Source organism: Trachemys scripta, chromosome 2 (assembly GCF_013100865.1).
Source record: "Trachemys scripta elegans isolate TJP31775 chromosome 2, CAS_Tse_1.0, whole genome shotgun sequence".
Classification (NCBI taxonomy): Eukaryota; Metazoa; Chordata; order Testudines; family Emydidae; genus Trachemys; species Trachemys scripta.
In genome coordinates, this window is record NC_048299.1 from 165,388,728 (window position 1) to 165,413,957 (window position 25,230).

General features: G+C 38.6%; 1 protein-coding gene across 2 annotated transcripts in view; it reads left to right on the forward strand.

Moving 5' to 3' along the window:
• GMDS (GDP-mannose 4,6-dehydratase) overlaps window positions 1-25,230 on the forward strand; it is a 554,262-nt gene that overhangs the window by 188,053 nt on the left and 340,979 nt on the right. The window lies entirely within an intron of this gene.

The following is a 25,230-nucleotide window of genomic DNA, read 5'->3' on the forward strand; positions in this document are numbered from 1 at the left end:
ACTTTTTTTAAAGGCCTATGTAACTTAACACACTGTCTAACTTTTTAGAGAATAAAAAAAAATGTTTTTACAGGGAGATTTGTATGCCAAATTTCAGACTAAAAGCAAATTTGTACAGCTGAATTATAAAACAGGAGTTCATAATGGAAATGTTGACACATCCACAACTTTAGTGGTGCAAGTAGTTTTGCTACAACAACGCTTTTGTATTTCGGAATTAGATGTTTATATAATTTTAGTCAAATAACTTTAAAAAAAAAACCTTTCACATAACATTTGAGTCAGTGTAGATTAGGCTAAAAAGTTGTTGTCACCAGTGGTATTAACACTTGGCACCAGAAACAAAATTTTCCATAACCATGAGCAAAAAAAAAAAGCACATGGAGGTTACCACCAGTGGTGGAAGTGCACCAACTCTGAACAATATACATCGTATCCTCCCATTTTGTGCTCTACCATTGTGGACAGGAACATGTAAAGATTAGCAGCTGCTTTGATGCACCAGGTCCTTTCAGATCCATGCCACAATGATTTGACCTGCGCTGTAGTGACTGCTCTTTGTGGTGGGTAAAAATTCATGCCTGTTTACAGGACCAGCAGAAGGTCCAATGAAGTCTCACTGAAGGCCTCAAAATAGGGTTTAAATTATGACATAAGAGGAATATAGCCCTTGTTCTGACCTGCAGCAAAGAGGTGAATTTCACTCTGTAGACAAGGTCTGCTGACATACCTTCTTTTAGCAGGCTCAGCAGTTGTTACAGTGCTTACTGTGCTCTGCTCAACACACCTCAAAACTGCTCAGACAGTCACAGAATCATAGGGCCCAATCCTACATGCAACCAGTAATGCAAGTGTCATTCAACACTGAGTTAGCAAGTCTAGAATTTAGACATAAAATCAATGATTAAGTTCAAAATTTTAAACCAGACACTGTGGTCTCCTTAAAGTTCCTAGAAAAATCATTTGATCCAAAATCAACATTTTATAAGTAGTTATAATATAAACATAGAAGGTTGGATCTTGGGATTGCAAAAGGGCAATGTTAAACTAGTTTTTGGTTAACTTAAACAGTGAATTTTCATTCTTTCAGGTGTTTGGGTTTCTTGTGAGGGTTGTCCTCTCTATCTTAAAGTTATTTGACTGGGATTATACCTTATGTATGTATACACATTAACCTCTGCCTAATTACGTTTAATCATGGGGGAAACTGAACGTTTAGGAATAAAATGAGAATATGACAAAGCAGTCAGTGGTTTCTATTTTTATTTAACATTTACTATCTGTTATTAAATGCACACTTCCATGGTGCATTGCAGAATCCCTTTTTTACTACAGCTATGAACAAAGTCCAAAGAATTTAACAGTGAATAACAATAAATCAATAATTTAGTGACAGTTAATCAAGCTTGAATAGATTAGTGTTACATTCTCAAATGACTTTACATACAATCTAGTAGTTTTGAATAAGGAGTCTAGCTTGCTCAAGAAGATTTGAAGCATTTTAACCAACCACTTTGGCACCCCAAACCACTACCTGTCATTCTTTGGCCTTCTTATAAGATCATTAGTCAGTAATTATAGCTCTTGTCTGTGAAATATAGTAATCAGTATTTGCTAACCTCCATTATGCAAACATAAATCAGTCGAGAAAAATGGTAGAGGACATTTATTTGCAGTCTGTTTACTTTAGAAGTTCTTCACAGGTAGTCCACAAGAAGGCTTCATTTGCCAAAGCTAAAGCAGTCTATTGCTCTTTTCTATAGACTTTGCTTATCATTAATAGAAAGCAGCATGTGTACATCCTGCAAACTCATTTCCTTATTTAAAGTGGGCATCCTTCCGTTGCTGAGATATGCTTCCTCTTTTAATACAGGAGTGAGGACCAAGCCTTTGTAAGCTCTTAAAGGCACATCCCTTCCAAATGACCTTTTGTCCTGTGCTACTAAGTTGCATTGTTTAGTCGACGAGTCTGTGTTCATTATAGTTACATGAGATGTCCTAGGAAAAGAAAAAGGGTTTTGGTAATTAAATTTGGAAACGTGTCACATTTTCCTATTATAAAGCGTAAATGAACGCTCAGTAGAATGCCTGGTTCCTTTTTGTATTGTGCTGGATGAAATGAGTTCCAAGGAATAATATAATATTTAACAAGGTTCTTGTTGTTGAGTCTCAGAGCATCTCTGCTCAGGCAAAATTAAAAAAGAAAAATACAAAATTTTGTCTAAATCTTTTAAAATCTGTCATGCAAATACAATATTTTACTCCTTTATTTCCTCTTGAATTAGAAATAATAAAAGGCACCCAAACACAGGTTCTGAACAACCTCTGCAAGTTATGCAAAATAACAAAATGCACAGTCAACATCTGCCTCCTATCGGGCAGCAGCAATACATAATCAAATACCATTACCCTGACAACACCCTGATCTGTATCTCAGCCTCTATATCTCTCTTCAGAGGCCAGCTGAAATAAATGGATCATGTAGTGTACCCATACTGTTTTTTAGTATCTTTGATTTTTCACTGATTAAAGAGCTGTGTTAAAAGAGAACTTTTTTACCTTTTATGTTAAAAACTCCTCTTCCTTGATTTACTTAGCAATGCCACAAACAGTTGACTTCACACTTCATTCCTGTGCCTGTGGCATTACTGAATAAATCAAACAGGAGAAGGTATGTCATTATAAAGGAGGTAGTTCCTATTTACTGTACCTTAGTAGGCGGCAGTGAAGGAAAAGGAAATACAGAAAAAGTTCATGAGGTTTTGATGATCTCTTGGAGCCAAATTCTGCCATTGGATACTTGTGTAAGCTGTAACTGCATAATGAGTTAGTTAATTTTTTCTATTTTTATCCTGGCACCAGGTAATTCAGAGGGGAATGCTAACCCTTCGCTGAGGTACTTCATATGAACTCCTTTGTCTCAAGGACCAGAATTTTTTTTCCCAATAAATAACCAGGAAAAGTCAGTTACAACAATACTTTTCGTTTGGAACTGTAGGCAATTCATGGGCTGTCTTGTTTTGAAATGAATAGTTATGTGCTTCAAAGAAACTTGATTATTGGTACTTGAACACTCCAGACCTATTTTCATCAACAGGTATAATGTCTTTCAATGATTTTCAAGAATTAGCCATTGATGGCAGGAACTCTGTTTTTAATCTTTATTATCACTATATACACCTCTACCTCGATATAGCACTGTCCTCAGGAGCCAAAAAATCTTACCGCGTTATAGGTGAAACCACGTTATATCAAACTTGCTTTGATCCGCCGGAGTGCGCAGTCCCCGCCCCCCCGGAGCACTGCTTTACCGCGTTATATCCGAATTCATGTTATATCAGGTCACGTTATATCGGGGTAGAGGTGTAGTTTATTTTTGAACAATTTGTGAATCCTTTCTTATTCCAAGGTCCTATCCTGAATTGGGGATCTGTTAATGCAGACCTCCCCACTCATGTGTGTTCCATTGACTTAACTAAGATGGATGAATGGCCTGCACAGGGGATCCTGACATAATAGGTTACCTAGTGCGTATCTTTACATACTGCAAGTGATCCCAACTTCGATGGGACTCCGCGCGTGCATAAGTCATTGCAGGTTCAGAAACTTAGTTGCAAAAAGTCTTTCATTGTGAAACAGAGGTGCCTGTGTGCAGTGTATAATAACTCATACTACAGTGCCATTGTTTTAGGACCACACAGAGTAATCAGCTGAAAAATATGGCTATTTCTAGCTTGTGAAACAGTAAATCCAATGAGGCCGCAGAAGGCCACTTGCAACAGAACAACACATTTATCCTTTAAACTTAATGGAAGGGATGATCTTGTGGTGAAGGCACTGGACTGAGACTCCAGAGATCTGGGTTCAGTTCCTAGCTCTGCCACAGGCTTCCTGTGTGGTTTTTGTTGTTTATTGATATTGAGATAGCATTTAATGGCCTCAACCGGGTTGGAGCTCCATTGTCCTAGGCATTGTACATGCATATAGTAATTGACAGTCTCTGCCCCAAAGAACTTACAGTTTTGGGCAAGCCACTTAATCTCTCGTGCCTCAGTTTTCCATCTGTAGAAGGGATATGATAATACTCCCTTTCTCCCACCTTTTGTCTGTCTTGGCAATTGGCTTGGCTATGTAGATTGTAAGCATAGTTCTTACTATGTTTAGTGTATGGCACAATACAGTGAGGCTCTGATCTTGCCTGGAGCCTTCAGGCACTACACTAGTACAAATCATAAGCAATAATCAATTACCCCCAGGCTCTAGTTCATGTATATATGATTTGGGGTCAATTAATGGCTTGATCAGAGAAAAAACAATAATAATAAAAGAATCCCCAAATAGACTGATATCTTATAAACTGTGTTATATTGTTTCTCCAAGTAAATGTCTGTCCAACTAAAATACAATTATAAATGAATGACTTGATGGAAAATTAAAACTTGCCATTTATTCTGAGTTTAGAATTGTTTGGCTGAGGATACATTGCAGAACAGGTCTTTGCATGACTTTGAATTTGAGTGATTACTGAGAATCTTTAGCCTTCAGTTCATTAAATCCGCAGTGTCTCTTGCAAAAGCAACTTGTCATATTTACTGCACTGAAGGTACCTATACTATGGCTGTGAAAGTGATACCAGCGATCTGAGAGAGAAAAAAGTGGCAATTGCAGCCTGCTGACTGTTAGCGGAGTCTGGAAACAAAAGGCATTAACCTCAGACCTCTTGGTGTGCATGGGCAGATGTAGCAGAAGCTATGGAGGAGCCATGTGTCCACTCACACTAAGAAGTCTGAAGGACAGATCACATGGTTGCTCTTTTACTTTAGTCAGCAACTGATAGCTCAGTCTTTGAGGGACAGCTTTAATTTGTGCTGTCAATTTGGCTAAGCACTTTTTAGTGACACAGCTGTGCCGCTTAAAGGCGTGCAGTGTAGCCGCTGTTTGTCGGCAGCTCTCCCGCCATCATAAATCTTCCACCCCCGACGAGTGGCGGTAGCTTTGTCGGCAGGAGAGCTCTCCTGCTGACAAAGCGCTGTTCACACTGGCGCTTTTTGTCGGTAAAACTTTTGTCATTCGGAGTGGGGGTGTAATTTTTTCACACCTCTGAACAACAAAAGTTTTGTCGTTCAGGTTCCAGTGTAGACAAAGCCTTACTGCAAATTGATCTGACAGATTTCTTCAGTTTTGTTTAAAACCAAGTAATATGTGTATCATGAATAAAACTGTGTAAATTTTGTACACAAATTTAAATGTTAGCTGTTTTATTGTATATTATTTTTATTACAGTAGGGTCCCAGTCCTGTTTGGGACCCATTATGCGAGTCAATGTAGTATGCATAGTAAGAGATATTTTGTATCATAAAGAGAAATGATGAACAAAGAGTGGAAGAAAAGAAATACTGTCCCCATGTTACAGATGGAGAAATGAGTCACAGAGATTAAGGTGAAATCCTGCACCCACTGAAGTCAATGGAATTTTTGCCTCTGTGTTCAGAGGGGCCCAGATATCTCCCAAAATAAATTGCCCAAAGTCACACAGGAAGTCAGTGGCAGAGCTGGGAACTGAATTCAGTTCCCAGAGTCCCAGCCCAGCTTAATGAATGAATTATTTAAAAACTCCCCAAGCTGAACACATTAAGAACTTTCAGAATACCTGGGCAGGTTTGAAGATTTGAAAGTTCAGTATATCAGGTTTCTGTGTCATGTGCAAATACATCATACTTGCATAGGTAATAGTCTGAAGTAAGGTATTCACTAAAGTTGCTCTTACCACCTTATCTCCTGCTTGCTCAAGTTCCAAAGACACATTATGACCTGGTGGTTAGCTTTATAAATTGTGGGTGAAATCCTGACCCTGATGAAGTCAGTGAATGATTTTGTGCTATTAACTGCAGTGTGGGTGTGTCTTTATGAAGTGTGAGTGAGTGTTTGTTCAGGGGTTAAAATTAAGGTACTGGCAGTAAAGGAGGCTGGTTTCCCCTCCCCCATTCTCATCTCTCAAAATAAGATACTGTTCAGGCAGCTTTGTTGTTAGATCTTGCTTGCTTTGTGTGTGTGTGTGTGTGTGCGCGCAAAAGCCAGCTGGTTAATGACCTTAACACTCTTGGAATGCTCTGCTCTAGTAGAGTGGGGGGGAAGGAGGAAAAGGGGGAGGGCAAGACATTCTCACTGCTTGGGTGTTCAGTCTCCTGAGCAAATGGACATGAGAACACATGCCAGAAGAACCTGTATGTCTACAGCTCTTATTAGAAAAATAAGAATATTTATATTTTTAATTAAACAAGTTGCAATGGTTTCCTTCTGCAGCTGTATATGAATATTTTCACCTTAAACATTTACTGAAGGTATACAAGGTTTTTCTTTTTTCTTTCTTTTTTTTTTTTTTGTAATATGAAGAAGGAAAAAGCCAGATCACCTGCAAATTATATGAATAAAGACCATCTAAATTGCCTTCATGTGTTATCTACTATTGGGCAATTTGTGCAGTATGGTATAAACTGGGTGCATGAATTTATGTAGTATTTGGTTCTGCTATTTTGTACATGTATGAAAGTAGTAGTAAGGCACTAATGCTGCATACACTAGTGTATGTGCTTAGCCATAAGTGTGTGCATAGTTCCATTGGCTTCAATGAGACTATTCATGAGCTTAAAGATAAGCATACAGCTAAGTGTTCGCAGCATTGGGGTCAATTGGGCTTGTATAGTGAAGCCTATATCAGCACTTATAGAATAAACTTCTGTTTTTAGCAGCTTATATATGCAGCCAGAAAATACGTTGCTTGGTATTTTTAGTACATTTTATGTTTTTAACAAATCAGAAAACATAAGAACCTTTCGTTTCTAATTCAGAGCAGATTTTTAAAATGTTTTTATAATTAGGTTTGTGGATCTAATTCACATGTGGTATAAACTTCTTTGACATTAATGGCGTTCCACGTATGTGTCTGAGACCAGGACATGCACAATTGTATCCCGGCTGCTGGTTTTAAGAGCAATCTGCCTACTCTTCTAACCAATCTGGTGGCATAGCTAATCGGGCAAACTACTACAGCTGTGCTCGTTAGGCTGAAAGGAAATAAAATGGTGCCCATGATGGAACCTTTAGCTTAAGTTTTTGTGCTCTTTTAATATCAGATAGGTGGTTACGGATTTTTCGCAGCGTTGTTGCTCTGTGCTATTATTTTAAAGGACCGTTAGGTTACCCAGAGACTGGCTGAATTAAAGGTCCTGATTTCTGTCAGCCATGTACAGTACCAGGTTTGAATTTGAGCATGGTTATAAAAATGAGTTTTCCTACTTAAAAAAAACAAAAACAAAAACGCCTTAAGAGTCATTATGAACTATTACCTTGATGCTCTGGGATATAAGGATAGAGTGTACTGTCTGGGCTCAAAAAAATCAATTTTTTAACAAACTTGGTACATTAAGAGAGGAATGCATAGCAAGTAGCTTGTGCTGACCCTAGAAATTACATTCATTCTGCTACCCATCAGTGCATATTTTAATAGTGTACTTAATCATGTGGGGTGGTGGAAGGGGTAAAAGGAATACCTATCTGATCTGTTGGATAAATTATCCATCTATTAAAAAATCTGGCCTAACATACTCTTTTTTTCTTTTTAAGCTAGCAAAGAAAATTCACAGAGAAAAAAGAATTATAAACAAGAATTATAAAGTTTTAGTAAAAGTAGTAAAAATCAAGCTGAATCAAAATATTAAGACTATGCATTTTAATCACATGCCACGTTGTTATGTTAAAATGGTAAAAAGAAATGCAAATTAACAACATCTTCTTTTATATTTCAACCTCTGTGAAAATGTTAGGAAAGAAAATCTTTTCACTTGCAACTAAGAATCCATGTCATTCTATACTTGTGTAGATTTTTGTAAAAATGCCAAAACACCAGCACACCCTATCAAGCATACCTGACACATTTTGAAATTGAACAATGGTGTAATTATTCTTGGTTTTTGATATATATGACAGGTCAAGAGAAATTTTTCATTTAAGAGCATTTTACATTTAAGATATATTTTGTTTACCAAATCACCGAAAATGAAGTGTACCCTTTGAAAGAAAAGAGTAATGTTACTCTTTAAAAATTAATGAAAAATAAGGTTAATGTGAGATAAAAAAATCTAACTTTTAATCCTGTAGCATAAACAAACAAAAAAAACCTCGAGGAAATTCAAAATTAATTCAGTATTTATTCATTACATCTTTTAATTGGGCTAAATCTTGCAAGCTTCACTCGGGATTGACATCAGTGGGACTTTTGCCTAACCCAGGACTACACAGTTCAGCCTATTATGAAAATGAAATTCTCCTATATGTGGATTTTTCTCACCTAAGCAATGAAAAATAAACAAATGATATTACAGTACAAAATTATTGGTCCCTAAAATTCTTTGAAATTGCCCATTTTCAATGTATGCAGAATTTTTTTTGTCACAGGTGTCTCAAGCTGGAGTTTTTTGGGTGAGAGTTTTTATTTTCCAGCTTAGTACTAATGTGGACACGAGAACGAATGGATATAAACTGGCCGTGGGGAAGTTCAGGCTTGAAATTAGACGAAGGTTTCTGACCGTCAGAGGGGTGAAATATTGGAACGGCCTTCCGAGGGAAACGGTGGGGGCGACGGACCTGTCTGGTTTTAAGATTAAGTTAGATAAGTTTATGGAGGGAATGGTTTAATGGTAAAACATAGTAGCCAAGGAAAACCAAGCAATGGTACGTAAATAGTATAATGGCCAACAAGGGTCCGGCTAGAGACTCTTGCCTACGTGCTCGGGGTCTTGCTGATCGCCATATTTGGGGTCGGGAAGGAATTTTCCTCCAGGGTAGATTGGCTGAGCCTCTGGAGGTTTTTCGCCTTCCTCCGCAGCATGGGGCAGGGATCGCTAGCAGGAGGGTCTCTGCCGATTGAAGTCACTAAAACACAGGATTCGGGACTTCAACAGCAAAGTCCACGGAAGGGTTTTGTGGCCTGCAGCATGCAGGGGGTCAGACCAGATGATCATAATGGTCCCTTCTGACCTTAAAGTCTATGAGTCTATGAGTCTATTTTTACACTGGTAATCATAACGAGTCCCTGTAGCAATGTTAGATTTGTGATGTACTTGCAGAGAGACCATTACAAGTTTATAAACCCAGCAATCAAAGATGGTAAAGTTGCAAAATATTCTTTTTTTTAAGTAGTTGTTATATGTTTTGGATTCCTATAATGAACCATTGATTATCTTTGTTTTTCTCTTCTGATTTATTTTACACTCACCTCTTGTAATGTCAGGTTTCTCATCCCCACATATTTGCCATAAGCATGGTCTAGTAGTTAAAGCACTGTGAGTCAAAGACCTAGGCTTGTGTTTTCATCTCTTGCAACTGATTTTCTGGGTAACTTTATGCAAATCATTAACAATATTTAAAAAAAGAAATCTGTGCCTCGGTTTCCCCCTGTGTAAAATGGGGATAATACTTCGTTTTTGAAAGGGGTTTTTTTTTTTTTAGATCCTCCAGTATAAAGGTCTGATAGTAAGTAAAGTAAAAGTATTGTTGATTTTTACCTACCACCTGTAGTACACAGGAAGACTTGTGTACCCTTTTCCTGTTTATCTTCATGACAGATTGGTGCCCTTGTGGTGTGGACATGAAGGATATAAAAGCATGACTGTTGGATCCCAAGTGGAGTTTGCAAGGGTGGTATTTAAAAAAAAGAAAAGAGTCCATGTTTTGACTTTTTAAACTGAAATTATTTGAAATGGAGGTTACAGAGGAAATAAATATGGTATACTAAGATGGCACCTTTTTGCTTAGGTTTTTGTTCTCTTTTAATAGGTGATTAAAGATTTTTCACCATGTAGTTGCTTTGTGCCATTATTTTAACAAGACTAGTAACTTAAGATGTCCTGAAGATGAAGAGGATCTGCATTCTGGTCTTCAGAGTGGAAGTTAAAAATAGACTTGAAAATAGCAACAAGCTGAGTCTGCTGCTTCTCTAATAGCCTTTTCAACTAGTTTAAAGCAAATGATTCATCAAATACAGAACACTAAAAGAAGAAATCTGCCAATTTGTAGAATTTGACTCCTCCTAATCAGAACAAGGCAACAGGATGTTGAGTTCCTGCTCTGCACCTGATTAAAGCCAAATGCACTAGAAACAGCTGGGAATAAGAGGAAGCGCCAAGTTCTTCTCAGTTGGGGGTAGCACAGCAAAAGAATGTATTAAAAAAAAAATCCCCTCTACCTTTGTTGTTTTATTTTCCTGACTCTTTGACAGATAAGCACTTATTTCCTCTGGTATTTTGGACCCGTTAGAAACCACGTGCAATGTACAGAACCTAAGAAGAAGCTAGATGTGTATATATCGTTTAGAAAAAATCATTTTCGTCACAGTATTTTAGGACATTCCTGGTCAGCATAGTTCAGCCAGATTGGTAACTTTACACACTGTGTACATGCAGGTGCCAAATTCTCAGAGTTCTGCCCACCCACTGTTAACAAGTCAAAAACTATACAAGAATAGAAAGCAAACTGAGATGTATTTTCCATCTGGATCTTTGTGGGAGTTTTCACTGCTGTACCCTACAACAATTCCTTGAATTGAATTAGAGAAATGTAAGGGTGGAAGGGACTTCAAGAAATTATGTAAACTTGTTTTTATTTAAAAAAAAAACATCAACGGTGGAAATGCATCCAAATTCAAAACTTTTGCTAGTGGTTTTATCTGTGGGTCTAGAAACTCTACACACATAACTCTTAAAGTTAAAGTATGTGAATGCCCTAAAATGCCTTTTCATGAACTGATTCCAAAATGTGTTTTAAGAATCACATAGAACAAAATCAAGCACAAAAAGTATCTTGCAGACTATACTGCAGATATAGTAATAGTTTGTTTTGCTGTTTAAAATATGTTCATTATTGTGGCATCAAAGTTCTCTTAAGACCTTAAAACAAAATCCTATTAGGAAGTGACTTCTAATGTGGCTATTCCCATGATGCTGGCTCTCAGCACTGGCATCATAATGCTCTTTTGTACATGTGCAGTTTCCTCTGTGCTGCCAGTGTTAACACAAGCTGTTGTTGCATGTCCTCTGCCTTTCATGACTCTGATCCAAAGATGGTTGAAGCCAGTAGAAATACCCTGTTGACGTCACTGAGCTTTGGATCAGGCCCCATGATTGTACAGTAATATTCAATCTTACCACACACCTCGTCTCTCTCTCTCTCTCTCAACTCTGCTGGAAGAGCAGAGTAAATAGTCTTACTAATTACTGTGGTCTGAAAAGGGGGTGATGAGTTCCATTCTTAGGCAAGCTTTGTTTTCAAATGGAAACTTCTCTTTGAATTTTCCCTCAACCCTTTTTCTTGCAATAAAGATCAGTGGGACTGAACCATCTATATGCTGTTTTCTCTTCTCTCAAGTGAAGCTGGACAAGATGACCCATCTCTATCTCCTCATTGCCATGTGCATCCCCTTTTCTTTTCTATCTATAGTCTATTTGTCTCTGGTATTTCTGTGAACTTCCTTGTTCCATGAAACTGCCCTTTTATGAGCCTCATTGGTACCAGTGCACTGGCCATAATAGTTTTGGAAGCACTACTAATTTACTTTAGCACCATGAGAAGCAGGGTGGATTTGATTTAAATCAACTTGATTTAAATCATGATTTAAATCACTAGTCAGGAAGACTCGATTTAATCATGGATTTCTATGTGTTGGTTGTTATAACCTTAATACATATTCTTCACAGCTCAGAGATAGATGTAGGTTTCATTGTTAGAAAGTACATACTATACATTTTTAAAGTGATTTATTTTGAAAACTTTTCAGATTAGTTTTACAGCTATATCAGAAAATGAATGATTGTTTGGTTATTTCATTTACCAAAGGTAATTGAAGCAGATATTTATGAAGTCATTGGGAGGTGAACTATCAGGTTAATTTAATATTTGGAGGATTTTCTTGCCATGCTGCATTAGGAGGACATCACCACCAGACAGGCATTAAAATTGTTTTATTTAACTAAAACAACAACGTTATGTATTCTAGATTTTTTTCTTCAACAGCAAACATAATATTTTAACAAAACAAGCATATGAATTTTTGGATTTAAACATTCAAGTTTTTTAAAATCAGGTTTGTTTGTGTTAAAATTGTTTAACTAAAATAGTTAAAAGAAATATTTAAAAAAAAATTAAATCTACTATGTCAGGTCAACATGAGAAACTTAAAATATTGGCTTCTGCAGCTAATTCAGTCGTCTTCACCTTCATTTTCCTGTTTGTTCATAATCTGGAAAAGAAAAGCAAGCTTTCTTGCTTTTTCAGGTCCCAAATGATTTCTCAATCTGGCATGAATTAGTTCAAAGGAAGAAAATATTCTTTCTACACTGGCAGAAGAAGCTACTGCTGTTAAAAGTGAGATGATCACTTCAGCAGTCTCTGAATAAATAATATATTGAGATATACCTATCTCACAGAGCTGGAAGGGACCTTGAAAGATCATCCAGTTTAGCCCCCTGCCTTCACTAGCAGGACCAAGTACTGATTTTTGCCCCAGATCCCTAAGTGGCCCCCTCAAGGATTGAAATCACAACCTTGGGTTTAGCAGGCCAGTGCTCAAACCACTGAGCTATCCCTCCCCCTTTTCTAAATCCAAGTGCTTAAGTGACTTCCACCAGTTCACTGGTGTGACTTTCTTTAAATCATCATCAGCAAACATATATTTCTTGAATGGTTCACCCTTAGCTCTGAAGGTTATTCTAGTTAAGATTTGACCCTCGAGTACTGAGAATATTTGCAAGAAAATGAGCTGGAGATAGTGCTTATTCATTTGTTTTTTTTAATGCTTGTAATTTAACTCTGCCATTGCATATTTCTCTTTTTAAGATCTCACTCAGTTCCTTCCAAATTTCAACAGCATCAGCAATAAAACAGCTATTTCGCTGCATTTTGTTCAAGGCTACAGAAATAGGCTTCAGGGTACTCAGCTTGTGTTCAACATTTCTCTTAAACCCAAGGTTGAGAACTTTTGTTCACAAACTATCATCAGATTAGGCCAGTTCTTGATATAGTGCTCAAAACAGTCCACTCCCTGAGTTCCATCGAATGTTTTGTGGGAGAGTTAGCTTGGTTCCTCCTCCCACTTTTTTCAGAGCAGCTGCTGCAAAGTGGTTGTTACGGAAGTATTTTCCAACTTCAACAACATTAGCCTTTATTTCTGGAACACTGAAATCTTTGGCTAGGAGGTGCATCAAATGAGCACTGCAACTGTATGTTATTAGCTTGGGACTCTCTTCTAAATAATTTCTTCTCATCTTGCATACATTTGCAGCATTGTCTATGACCAAGCTGCATACTAGACATTTGAATTTTTTTCCCCACAGTTTGTTATAGCTTTTACTGCTACTTCTTGTAAGTATTCTGCCATGTGTGCATTTTCTGACATATCAATTGTTTCTGTAAAGAAGACATTCCCTTCTTCTGTTGTCACACAAGCACATACAACAGGATCAGTTGGACATTGCTCCACCCATCAAGACTCAGGTTAAAAATTTCACCCTTTAGACCTTTTGCACACTGCTTAATTTCTCTTTCATACAAGTATCCGGCAATTTGCCTGTGACATCTGCTTTGTTGGGTGGACTGTATCCTGGTCTTAATGACTGAACCATGTTAATGAAGTGTGGGTTCTCAATCATACAGAAAGGAGAGTTTGTTGCATAAACAAACCAGACAATTTTTTAATCAATTACCTCTTTTTGTAATCTGCTGGTTCTTATCAAAATCTTATCTATAGTTGGTTTGGGATGATGGAGGTTTTTTTTTTTTTCTTTTTGCTACAGGTGATATACTGTGGCTATGTGACATACATGATGTGACTGAAGCACTATCATTGGCAGATAACTCTGAAACTATAGAAAATGATGGTGATCTTGAAGGTGGATAGTCTTCAGAATCCTGTATGTTGAGGATGGATTCTCCTAAACAAAATAAGTCAATGCAGTTCTTTAATTATTATTACGATACTGCTCATTTAGTATTACTCATTGCATTCACTGACACGCTGTACTACTTTAAAGGCGAAATTGTAAAAGGAAGATCTGCCTATTTCAGCTATTTATTTTTTTATCACAACTGCATCTAAAATGATAGTACCATAGAGTAACAACTGTATTTTTTTGCTCAAACATGAGAATTGAAGAATAATCCAGAAGGAAGACGGTTAGTCTTTAAGAAAGAAGTATGAAATAAAAAGGGTTACCATCTTGAAGAGCCTGCATGTTCAGACATGTTCCTTTCATCATCTTCAACGCAGCTTCCTCCTGAGAAGGAACACTTCTCATGATGTTGTTTCATTCAGGCAACCAGGCCTTGCATTTCTTTGTTGCCCTGTTTGCAATTTGCACACATGCCTGTCTTACTCACAGTAGAGGAACTTCATTAAAATATTCCCAAACTGGGTCTCTTTTATGGCCTGCTGCCATTATAGGTTTTCCCATCTAGTGAGAGAGTGGTACGGTAGATCTCAAATCAATGAAGGCTACACTCAGAAAGACCTCAAGACTTCTGGAATATGCTGCTCAAACAGTTTCACTTTTGTTTTTACGGCCTGTCCCTCCCTTCTCACATTTATCTCCAGACTACTTCTCCTTTTCCAGAAATAGTCCGCCCCCAACAATCTTCTATTCATTGAAATTTTTGAAACTTTGCACTTTTAGAGAGAGGTAAGGGATTGACTCTGTGTACACAAATTTGCAGAGGGACAATAGGGTTGAGGTCTGTTATTTCTCACCTCTATATATTATTTTATTTATTTATTTATTTAAAACCATTTTTGCTCCAGCATGTAGTCGCTGGAGACACAAATCCACAGATTGAGTATTGCAAAACTAAGCATCTCTGATAGTATCTTCTAGACTGAGAACTGAGTCCCATTGGGTAGATAGAATGATTAACCTAAATAATCTATATAGAAGCCCTTGGAACCCCATAAGATTGGCTCTCTAATCCATGAACTATTAGAACTCATTTACAAAACTTTTCTTAAACATTACATGAATATATTGTCTCATACTATAGAATTAGAATTTATAATCCCTATTCCATGATGGATATTTTTGAGCTATAATGTATCTTAATTAAATCTACCTTTGGATAGGTTTTTCCATCAAAAAGCATTTTATCAAAAAAATCCGATTTAAATAAAGAAAATCTGATTTTTTTTTAAATCATTGATTTTTTATCCATCCTGTTGAGAAGAGAGACAGCCAAAATATTATGGCCTCCAAAAATGTATATTTAAGATTTTAGAATGTCAACCAAAATAGAATGCCTTTTTAACCAGCAAAGGGACTTTTACTTGTCACCGTTGAAAAGGCAAAGTAATATATGCCCATTGAGAGAAAAGGACACTTTATTAAACTTGCTCTGTAAATATTAAATATCAGGTACAGTGACTCCTCGCTTAACGTTGTAGTTATGTTCCTGAAAAATGCAACTTTAAGCAAAACAATGTTAAGTGAATCCAATATGCCCATAAGAATTAATGTAAATGGGGGGGTTAAGTTCTAGGGACATTTTTTTCACCAGACAAAAGACAAATTATATATATATATATATATATATATATATATATATATATAATCTCTCTCTCTCTCTTTTTTACACACACACACACACACACACACAACGTTTTAAACAAACAGTTTAATACTGGTACACAGCAATGATGATTGTGAAGCTTGGTTGAGGTGATGAAGTCAGAGGATGGGATATTTCCCAGGGAATGCCTTACTGCTAAATGATGAACTAGCAATTGGCTGAGCCCTCAAGTATTAACACATTGTTGTTAATGTAGCCTCACAGTCTACAAGGCAGCACAAATGGAGGGAAGGGAGACAGCATGGCAGACAGAGACACACACCGAGTATGTGTGAGAGAGAGATGTGTATTGCCCCTTTAAGTACTGTGACCCCACTCTAAGTACACTGTCTTGTAAAGTAGATCAGCAAGCTGAGATGGCAGCTGCTGCCAGGAAGCTCCCTCCGTCCGGTGCCCTATTGTGTGTCCCCCCTGCTCTATGGAAGATGGGGTAAGTGGGGTGCAGTAGCAGGGGGGAGGGGGACACCCTGACATTAACCCCCCTGCTTTCCCCCCCACCACCACAGCAAGCAGGAGGCTCCAGGGAAAAACTCCAAGGCAGAGGGCAGGAGAAACACATGGCAGTGGGGGGAGGGACAGCTGAACTACTGGCAACTGATAGCCTGCTGGGCAGCTGCTGCACAGGGAACTTAGGGGAACGGGGAGCTGAGGGGGGGGGCGGTGTGCTGCCGGTCCACCCTGGTTCCAAGCCCCCACCAGCTAGTTGCAACAGGCTGCTCTTCCTGCAAGCAGTGGACAAAGCAGGCGGCTGCCAAACGTCATTATAAGAGAGCATTGCACAACTTTAAACAAGCACGTTCCCTAATTAATCAGCAATGTGACAACGAAACAACGTTAACCGGGATGACTTTAAGTGAGGAGTTACTGTATTTCTGCTCCTCTTATGGCTCATTTTGGGATTTGGGAAAGTTATTCACTTCAGGTTCTGCAGGAAACTTGTAAAGCAGACATTTCAGCTCACATATTTGTTTTGGCTCGATCCTGTACTCTTGAAGTCAATAGGAGTTTTGCTATTTACTTTTAATGGGAGCAAGATCAGGCCCTTTGTGAGCAAACACCAATACTTTACAGAACAGTCATGCTTCTGTGATGAGCAAGTATCATTTTGTTACTATGGCTGTTAGCACCTGTTAGACAGCAACAAGTTACACTTCCCTCCTTTTCTACTATATAGTCTAGGACACTTATTGATGGGTAATGTATTTGCTTAGTATAGCATTGGAAACCAGTTATAAATGATTGTGCATTGTCTATACAACAATGTGACAAGTTTGTTAGATTAAGTTAAAACAGCAGAGCAATAAACTCCCACTCATTGGTTAATGTGTTTTTCCTGTCTCATTTTGCCAGAAAAGGTGTTTGAAAATATCAAGAGATGCACTAATTTTCTCTGACTTAATGGAACTTGCCTGCTATTTTGGAGCACACAGTGATTATGTATTCTGAAATGTGTCTGTATTTAAAGCCCAGAGCAGATGTTTGGTATTGAGACAACTTGTGGAAACTCGTATGTCAAGTATGCTCATTTGTAGTTTATTGCTGTAAAACAGAAAAAAAATGTTCTAAGTGTCAGAGAGTTCGTTGCTTTTTTTTTATTTGAATGGAAACATCTATGGTACTTTTGAATAAGCATATTACAGTTTTCCATTAACTGACTCATCTTAGATGGTTCTGAGAGTATGCAGTGTTGTAGCCTTGTTTGGTCCCACCATATTAGAGAGACAAGGTGGGTGAGATAATATCTTGTATTGGCCAACTTCTGTTGACGAAAGAGAGACCAAAGAAGAGCTCTGTGTAGCTCGAAAGCTTGTCTCTATCACCAGCAGAAATTTGTCCAGTAAAAGATATTTTACCTCTCCCACCTTGTTTCTATGATTCTGAAATACATTTTTGCTGTGTATAATGAATATTGTAAATTGAATAAGGTCACTGCGTAGTTGCTACTAATTAAATTGTTTTCATTAAAAATATTTTCCTATTTAGCTTAGGAGATGGAGGCTTTGAGGGAGAACTTTTTATCAGCTTTGATTTCAGAAAAAAACATTTTAATAAATACAATACATTATTATTTGTAGCACCTACAATTTGTACTTTTTTAAATTGATTAAAATAAGGGTCAAAAGTTAGAATACATTGTTTCTGTTAAATGTATATCCATTCTGGGCTTGTTGTTGCTCGATAGAAATTTTTTAAAAATGCCATGGTCTTCAGTGGATCAGGATCAGGCCTTTCATGTGCGCACACAATATCTATAGAAGTGATAAACTTTCAATCATCTTCGGAGCATGCTTCAAACATTCCATCTTGTACAGTGACATTCTTTTATTTCATTTGCATTCGCCAGGTCTGCCTACACCAGAGAGATAAGACCCCCTACAACAGTGGTTCTCAAACTAGGGCTGCCACTTGTTCAGGGAAAGCCCCTGGCAGGCCAGGCCAGTTTGTTTACCTGCCGCATCTGCAGGTTCGGCCGTTGGCGGTGCCCACTGGCTGCAGTTTGCCGCTCCATGCCAACGGGGGCTGCAGGAAGCGGTGCAGGCTGAGGGACGTGGGAGCCGCGATTGGCTGAACCTGCGGACGCGGCAGGTAAACAAACCGACCCTAGTTTGAGAACCACTGCCCTACAAGAGGGCCAATACAAGAAGAAAACAAAACTCTTGTGGTTTTGGTCCTTCTGTACAAGCTGGTTCCAAAGGGGAAGGTTGACTGGCCCTTATTGCTTGTTTTCCTTTTCCCCAGCAAGCAGAGGCTAACTCTTCTGGCTAACTTACTGGCTAGATGTGGGAACTGGTTTTCTTATTTATACTGGAATATATCAGGAGTGCTGTCAATGAAGTCAACAGAGGCTCACTGAAATAAAATGTAGTGTAGTGAAAGGCCAATCAGGTCCTTTTTGTTTGGGAATATTCCCTAAACCTTTCTTTCTTATAAGTATGTAGTTATTTTTCAATTAAGGTGTTTTTGTAGTAAAGATGATTATTTTTTTGACTGACATTTGCTTGAGTACTACATAGAGAGGTTCCCCCCGATAGCAGTGTATCCAGACTCCTCTTCTTGTCAGAAACTGCTCTGTTAATGGGATTACGATCATCCTGGTCGAAGAGACCTGGAGCAGCACAGTTCTCATCTCCATAAAGCAGGCTCAAAGGCACACTTGCAATATTTTGTAGTTCCAAAGGCACGTGATGAGTTTCACCATTTCATGGATTTAAAGAATTCAAATTCTGTTCTTGGAGTGCATTTTTTCTGGATGCAGACCTTTCATTACGTGATCCATGATCTATGTGCCATGAAGCTGAGGGATACTTATCTGCTCCATTTGCACAGCCCATAAGAGATTTATTCTGTTTTTAATTTTGGATTACAGTAGTACTAGTTGTTCAAGGGCCTACCATTCCATATAACTGCTGCATAGTTACAGACTGGGTGTACCTTCATGGAGGCAGATTAATTAGACCACTGCTCTGCAGAGCAAGAAGCTTTTCATCTGCCTTTACACAGATGATTGATTAGTGCCAGTGAAGTCACAAAGGAAGGTTACGCTGGTGGTGAAGGAAGCGCCATCTTTTCTGGAGTTGCAGTATTAGTCAAGTTTGTGGTTTTGGGAGCCTCCGAAAAGGCTTAACAGCTTAAGGCTTCAGTGTCTCAAGGCTCACAGTATTAAGGAAGCACAGGAACAAATCTACACAGACACACAGCTAGTGCCCCGACCAGGGGTATTCTATCTGCTACCCAAGATCCATAAACCTGGGAATCCTGGACGCCCCATCATCTCAGGCATTGACACCCTGACAACAGGCCCTACATTACCAGCACTCCCAGCTATCTTCGAGACACCACTGACTTCCTAAGGAAACTACAATCCATTGGTGTGATCTTCCAGAAAACACCATCCTAACCACTATGGATGTAGAAGCTCGCTACACCGACATTCCAGATGCTGATGGACTACAAGCCATCAGGAACAGTATCCACGATAATGTCACGGCAAACCTGGTGGCTGAGCTTTGTGACTTTGTCCTCACCCACAACTATTTCAGATTTGGGGATGATTTATACCTTCAAGTCAGCGGCACTGCTGTGGGTACCCCCATGGCCCCACAGTATGCCAATTTTTTTATGGCTGACCTAGAACAAAGCTTCCTCAGCTCTTGTCCTCTCGCGCCCCCTTCTCTACTTGCGCTACATTGATGACATCTTCATCATCTGGACCCATGGGAAGGAGGCTCTTGAGGAATTCCACCAGGAATTCAACAATTTCCACCCCACCACTACTGTGCAAATAAGCGATGGTCACATAAACACCACCCTATACTGGAAACCTACTGACTGCTATACTTACCCACATGCCTCCAGCTTTCATCCAGACCACATCACATAATCCATTGTCTACAGCCAAGCCCTAAGATGCAACCGCTTTTGCTGCAATCCCTCAGACGGAGAGAAACACCTACAGGATCTCAAGCAAGCGTCCTTAAAACTACAATACCCACCTGCTGAAATGAAGAAACAGATTGACAGAGCCAGAAGAGTACCCAGAAGTCACCTACTACAGGACAGGCCCAACAAAGAAAGTAACAGAATGCCATTAGCCGTCACCTACAGCCCCCAACTAAAACCTCTCCAGTGTATTATCAAGGATCTACAACCTATCCTGAAGGACGATCCCTCATTTTCACAGACCTTGGGAGACAAGCCAGTCCTCGCTTACAGACAGACCACCAACCTGAAGCAAATACTCACCAGCAACTACACATCACACAACAGGAACACTAACCCAGGAACCAATCCCTGCAACAACCCACTTTGCCAACTCTGTACGCATATCTATTCAAGGGACACCATCATATGACTTAACCACATCAATCACACCATCAGGGGCTTGTTCACTGCACATCTACCAATGTGATATATGCCATTATGTGCCAGCAATGCCCCTCTGCCATGTACATTGGAAAAACCAGACAGTCTCTATGCAAAAGAATAAATGGACACAAATCAAACAACAAGAATTGTAATATTCAAAAACCAGTAGGAAAGCACTTCAGTCTCCCTGGATACTCCATAACAGATTTAAAAGTGGCTATTCTTCAACCAAAAAAAACCTTCAAAAACAGACTTCAATGAGAAACTGAAGAACTGGAATTAATTTGCAAACTTGACACCATCAAATTAGGTCTGAATAAAGACTGGGAGTGGCTGGGTCACTATAAAAAAAATAATTTTCCCTCTGATACTCACCCCTTCTTGTCAACTGTTGGGAATGGGCCACATGCACCCTAATTGGTAAGTAGCAGAGGTATAAGAATGATTTAAAGTATGGAAAACCTGCTGTGCAGTGAGAGATTTAAGAAGATTAATCTCTTTAGCTTATTGAAGAGGGCGTGATGATGATCTAAAAGTATCTACACTGAGAAAGGATATTTTGATAGGCAGTAATTCTGAGATCCAGTGCTTAATTATGAGGCTTAATAAATTCAAACTGGAAGAAAGGGGTGAATTTTTAACCTGAGGGTAATTTAAATATTGGAACAAATTTGCTTGGAATGTAGAGGAACCACAAGTTGAGCTTGATACAGAAATCACCGAGTGAAAATGTTGAGGCCTGGGTTACGTGAAATTGTTTCATTTTTATATATATTATAGAAGGGAAAAATAATCCATGGCTCTGTTACTAATAACTTCAACAAATTTACTCTGAATTCAGAGTTTTGTCTTCTTTCCTGGCAATGTCTGAGCAGATTGTGCTTTCCTGATTTTTATGTCATTCAAAAGCACTTGAAAAAATTTTCTTTCTCATCTGCGAGCTGAAACTGACTCTCTGGACTGAACACAAGCAGTTCAGTATATGAATTAAATATTTGATATACGTATTGGTTAATTGCAATTTGATCACATGCTGTTGTCTTGTCTGTGATTGGATGAGCATAACCCTGCAATCAAGACAAGGGTTTGAAGCCACCATTAGACTTCAAATCTCTTAGGAAAAGATAACCGGAACAAGGAAACTTCGGAATTCAGTCAAATCTTTTCCTTTCTGGTCAGCACAGACCTTGCCCAAGGCATCCTTCGGGAGGGGGGAACAAGCTACATTAAGATTTATTGGCTGGGTTTCAATTGTAATTTTGTCTTCTCACATTTACACAGTTAAATACCTGTGCATTCATGCTCCTAGTTAGATGCTTTCTCACTCCTTTAATCGCTTTTTTATGAGGGGCTTCGTATGAAGTCTTTCCCTCTGCTGGGCCAAGCAGTGTCCCATCTCATATACAGTACACCATTTCTAGAGTGATTAATGGAATATACTTGTTAGTAGTATTTGGGATACAACAACCTATGATGATAACACTTTAGATTATCCAAACTGAAAGAATTTTAAATACTTGTTGAGTTGGACTAAACTGCCATTGGCCCATTGAAGTCAGTGGTTCTCTGACAGTTTACATCAACTCCCTTATTTGTTTTTTACCTTTAATGCCAATTACATACTTTCTGTATTGCGCTCATTATTTCACTGACACTTTTTCTTTATGGTCAGTTTTTAGCAAGTTTCACTTTCTGGCTCATGCGCCAGCTCAGTGGTGCAACATTTAGGATGCAAACACTGAAGTGTAATGTTTAAATTAAAAGCCTCTCTTCTTTGGGAACATTTCTATTCTGTGTTTCATAAAACCAGTTGTTTATAAAAGCTAAATTTTAAGTCTAATCAATTGATCAGTGCTGTTGTTTGTTACTTATATAATGCCCTGATGTGTCATGCTATACAAACTCACACACAACTACAGAGTAAGAGACCCATAGTTTAAAGTGCTTTCAATCTTAAAAGACAACATACAGACTATTGTTTATAGGGAATTAGAGATTCTGTTACCCGTGTTACAGAATTTAAAACCCCACATGGGTCTCATAGGTTTTTAAATATATTTCTAATAACTCAAGAATTATCAAACCACCTAACAACCTTTCCAAAAGAGTCAGATTCGCAGTCCCTATTGTGCACAGCGGAATTAACCAGATCTGAACTTTTTAGGACAAACTGTTTTTAAGATAAGGTGTTCCCCAAAACATTGGCACATTTTGCAAAACCTTTGGAGGATCCCCACCCCACCCCATACTTTCGCTCCTGATGACTTCCTTTCATCCCCCTTTTTTTCCTTGGGGAAGAATCTTTGGCAAGGACTATACTTCTAAACCAATGTTGAATTTTTGTTTGATTTTGTTTTAGCAAGCTTTGTCAAAAAGGGATATGGACTTAAATCAGCTACAATAGCAATGGCTACAACAAGAGAACCTAGCAGATACCTTACTTAGGTTAGATAGAAATCAGGCTTATAACAGAAAGAATATAGTCACTACCTTTGCTAGGGAGATAGATTGCTACCTCTACACTCTTGGTTCCCTTTTTGAGATTACTTTAGAGGAGTTAATGAATGTAGTAAAGGTTGGGGGCAAATATCTGACAGTTCAATGAGATGAAAAAATTGAGAAGAGAATATTTCAGCACTAGATTTATCAGGCTGAGACTGTTTGTGAGGACTATAAAGCAGGCATGTTGTTGGATAGATGATCTGAACCAGCGCCTGCTCCACTCAGCCAAACACTCTTCAGTTAATTCATCACAACTCTAGAGCACTTCAATTCTGCATGCTTAAAAGGTTAAGGCAGTAAATAGTTTATTGCCACTGAGGCCTGTTGCACATTGATCATTGTTGAATTCTCTGTTTAGATGTAAGATCTTTTGAAATATACTCTGAAGGTTTAGTCTGAGAGTAGGATAATTGCCTGGAGGGTTTAAAATTTGAAAGCAGACATTTCTACAGCCAAAATGTAATAGGCTGCCCAGACAGACTAGTGTGAAACAATAGTTATATTTTTGTAGGTACTGTATGAAGCAATATGAACATTTGAGTCGGGGACGGGTTAAATTTTATGCCCATTACCTTTTTAGAGTTTTCTTATCAATTTTTGCAGCGTATGCTGTAATTTTGAGGAGTTGGCTCCTGTCCTAGGCTTTGTGTTGGAGAGTTATTAGTTATTAATCAAGAATGTAATTAAGCTTTCTCAATACATGCAACTGAAACACTGTAGTTACATAAGTTTCAGACCAAAGTCCGGCTGTTTGTAGTTTAATGCCATTTCAACAACGCACTGATTTGATGTATATAGGTTTTTCTTATTTTTAATAGACGCACTGAATGCAGCATTTTTGAGACTTTGTTGGTAGTTTTTTGTCCATACATAGTACTGGTTTTGTGCCCAACCAGCTATGCAACAATAGTATCTGCTAGATGTGGCTTAATGGATCCAGGCTTTAGATCCAAATTCACTAACTTCTACTATTTTTTAAAAAAGTTACATAAACATATAAACTATCTCAAACTGAGTATACACTAGTACCCTTTCTTATTACCATGTCACTGGTTTTTAATTGGTATTTTCAAAATACATTCATTGGTTCTCTTTAAAAATAATTAAATCCTACAAATTTGGGCTGCGGTCCTTTAGTGGTGCTCTGCACAGGTGCAGAAATCCAACTGTGAGGAGCAACTTGCAGAATGGTGGATTAGTTAAGAAAATTTATGCTTGTAAAGTTCAGATCAAAATTAAAGAACGTTTTTGCTAATTTGTTTGGCTTCTAAACATTTAGTGAGCTACACTGTTTTTAAAAAAGGTCAATTGTTAACAAAGCACATTAACAGAGATGCCTCGATCATTTATTATCCTAACCACACCGAATAATTAGGATATATTTTATATACCATATTCAGAGGTGAAAGTAAGCCAGTGCAGTCTGGTACTTAAAGGCCCCGGAGCTCCAGCCCGAGGGAGACCCGGGCCCTTAAAAGCACTGCCTGAGCCCAGCTGCTGCAGCTCCAGTGGCGCTTTAAAGGGCCCGGGGCTCCCCGCAGCGGCCGGAGCCCTGCTGCCCCTACCCCAGCCCTAGCCTGAGCCCTGCTGCCTCTGCAGCTAGTAGTTCTGGGGTGATTTAAAGATCCTGGGGCTCCGGCTGTGGCTTGGAGCCCCAGGGCCTTTAAATATTGAAAGGCCCCGCCTCTTCCCGTTGAGGCCACGCCCCGCTCGGGACTCTGGTGTACCGGTAAGTCCTTTAAGCTACTTTTACCCTGACCATATTGTGGTAAATGTTGACTTTTAAAGTGGGTTTGTGTTGTGAACAGTGACACTGTAAAAACGCAGCTTCTTATTCAACATATATGCTTCCTGTGTGTTTTCAAAGATGCATCTGCTGACTTCAGTGACACAAAATAAAAATGTTAATTTCTGCTAGCCCTGCAGAGCTCAGAGAGAGGGAGCTGAAGTCGATTTCTTCTTATGGCTCATCAACGGATTTTTTTTACTATATCTAGTTAATTACTCCTGTGCAACTCCATTGAAAACATTGTGGTTGCAAAGGTGTCAGTGAGGTCAATTTTAAAACAGTGGGTTTTCACACGTATAATAGAGGGCTTAATTTAGCTGGCAGAACCTCTGTTATTGGGGATGTGGAAGAAGGAAAAACACAGTTTGACTTTTAGATCCCTGATTGAGTCTGCAGGACTGGAATATTGG